At 46.2% G+C, this 2,500-nt stretch overlaps 1 non-coding gene across 1 annotated transcript; it reads right to left on the bottom strand.

Moving 5' to 3' along the window:
* Nucleotides 1-148: 148 nt before the first annotated feature.
* Nucleotides 149-303, bottom strand: LOC143307807 (5.8S ribosomal RNA). The gene has a single exon (XR_013064876.1). It is a non-coding gene; the product is annotated as a 5.8S ribosomal RNA (ribosomal RNA).
* Between the last annotated feature and the right edge of the window lie 2,197 nt (nt 304-2,500).

Genomic DNA, 2,500 nt, shown 5'->3' with positions numbered 1-2,500 from the left:
TTGTTTATCGTTCATTCATTCTTTCAATTTCGTTCGATAATCCCGCTCCGAAACGTTCTACTTTCGTTGAACGACGGCGAGATGTTTAGAAAGAAATGAATTACTCTTTTTTCGAGAAGCAAACGCAAGCAGTCTTTTGTTAAGAAAACGACCCTCAGCCAGGCGTGGTCCAGGAATTGTATCCGTGGACCGCAATGTGCGTTCGAAATGTCGATGTTCATGTGTCCTGCAGTTCACACGTTGACGCGCAATTAGCTGCGTTCTTCATCGACCCACGAGCCAAGTGATCCACCGTTCAGGGTAATCGTAAAATTTTGTATTTCAAACTCTTTAGATCTTTAGAGTGTTATTTTCATTATTAACACGCATCACATTCGATACCCACATCACTCTCCCACCCGGCGCGTGCGGGAGAGCGAATTCGGGCGTCGCCAACGTATTTGTTTGTTTGTTCGATCGTTGACGACACGATCGCGTCCAAGGACGGAAACCGTCGGAGAAACGCCCAGTGGCACGCTCCTCTCGACGGTCGGGCGTAAAGTACATTTAAAAACCTTGAAAAGTACGAACGCACACAAGGAATGCGAGCGCGCGTCCTGTCGCTGAATCGTGGGTTGCGAGATTCGAACAGACACACGGCCGGCGACGATCGGTCTAACTAATGGACACATAGTTTTTCAAAGACTCGCTATCGTCGCTTCTCAGCCGGTCCGTAAACAACACACATCGATCAGGCGGACGCACGAATCTTACCACGGTGCGTGTTTCGTAGATTCCAGGTTACCCGCAAGTACCTCTCTCTCCCTCTCGAAAGAGGAATCTCGATCCGTCCTTTTTGGACAATGGAGAAATCTTTTTATCGCAACACGGATGGCAAAGAAACAACCAAAGCGTAGGAGCGTGGGGACGAGAGCGACGAAAAGAACGTCGCGAAAACAAAGTTTCGACGGTTGCTCGTTCTAATACATCGTAGTTTCAACTCTCTCAGTTTTAACCACTCCTAGACGCTTCGTAAACTTTTAACAATTCTTCGCCTCCGCGAGTTTCATTTCGAATAGAGCGAACGCAACACGGACCAAAAAAACTCCGGTGATGCCAGATCATTTAGCAAAGATCAGACGGCGGGTCATCTGTATTCCTTTTCTCTCTCTTTTTATATCTTTCCATTTAACTAGGGTGTCGCAACGACGGGTACATTTATATATTTATATATATTGTATTTCAATTTTAATGATCCTTCACTTTCGGTTTGTAATAATATGATCCTTCTTTCATTTCGATCCTTCATATTGTAGGTTAACCAACAGAAGTTTGTTTTTTTACGACTTGTATTTTTGTGGTTTGTTTGTTTGTTTCTTACGACTTGTTTGTACCCGATCAAGTAGACGACGACCCATAAGTATAAGTTAGAGAGATAAAGGTCGAGAGACCTCACGCAAGCGTCTTTTACTTCCATTCACATCAGCCAGAGAGAAATGGTCCGGCGTCGTGCTCTTTGGCGCCGTTGGTCGCACAGTTTTTTTGCCGGCGGTTCCGAACGGACGGGAGAAACGCGATGAGTAATCAAAGCGACCTCCGCACGTAACCGTGTCGGTGTAATTTTACCGCATCGCAGCGTTTTGGTATTTGTTTCTTATTGGCTCGAACCCGAGATTTATGTGTTTTGTGTCATGTATATGGTATTATTTATTATATCTTTCTCGTTTTGTATAATTTTTGGTCCGAGCTCAATAAACTTTTATATCGCTTTATCAATGATCCATTCAGTTAGGTTTTCTCTTGTATTTTTAATTTGTTAATGATCCTTCCGCAGGTTCACCTACGGAAACCTTGTTACGACTTTTACTTCCTCTAAATAATCAAGTTTGGTCATCTTCCCGGTAACATCGGCAATGCCGAGACATTGCCGCGCACCAGTCCGAAGACCTCACTAAATCATTCAATCGGTAGTAGCGACGGGCGGTGTGTACAAAGGGCAGGGACGTAATCAACGCGAGCTTATGACTCGCGCTTACTGGGAATTCCTCGTTCATGGGGAATAATTGCAAGCCCCAATCCCTAGCACGAAGGAGGTTCAGCGGGTTACCCGGGCCTTTCGGCCAGGGAAAACACGTTGATTCCTTCAGTGTAGCGCGCGTGCGGCCCAGAACATCTAAGGGCATCACAGACCTGTTATTGCTCAATCTCGTGCGGCTAGAAGCCGCCTGTCCCTCTAAGAAGATTTGTTTGTACGTTGGTAGTAAAAACCCACCGACCGAAGTCGGGGGCCTTCGAGATACCATAAGTTACGTCTATTTAACAGGCTAGAGTCTCGTTCGTTATCGGAATTAACCAGACAAATCGCTCCACCAACTAAGAACGGCCATGCACCACCACCCACCGAATCAAGAAAGAGCTATCAATCTGTCAATCCTTCCGGTGTCCGGGCCTGGTGAGGTTTCCCGTGTTGAGTCAAATTAAGCCGCAGGCTCCACTCCTGGTGGTGCCCTTCCGTCAATTC

This window comes from Osmia lignaria, unplaced genomic scaffold, assembly GCF_051020975.1.
Source record: "Osmia lignaria lignaria isolate PbOS001 unplaced genomic scaffold, iyOsmLign1 scaffold0080, whole genome shotgun sequence".
Taxonomy (NCBI): domain Eukaryota; kingdom Metazoa; phylum Arthropoda; class Insecta; order Hymenoptera; family Megachilidae; genus Osmia; species Osmia lignaria.
This window is presented reverse-complemented; position numbering and strand designations above follow the sequence as displayed.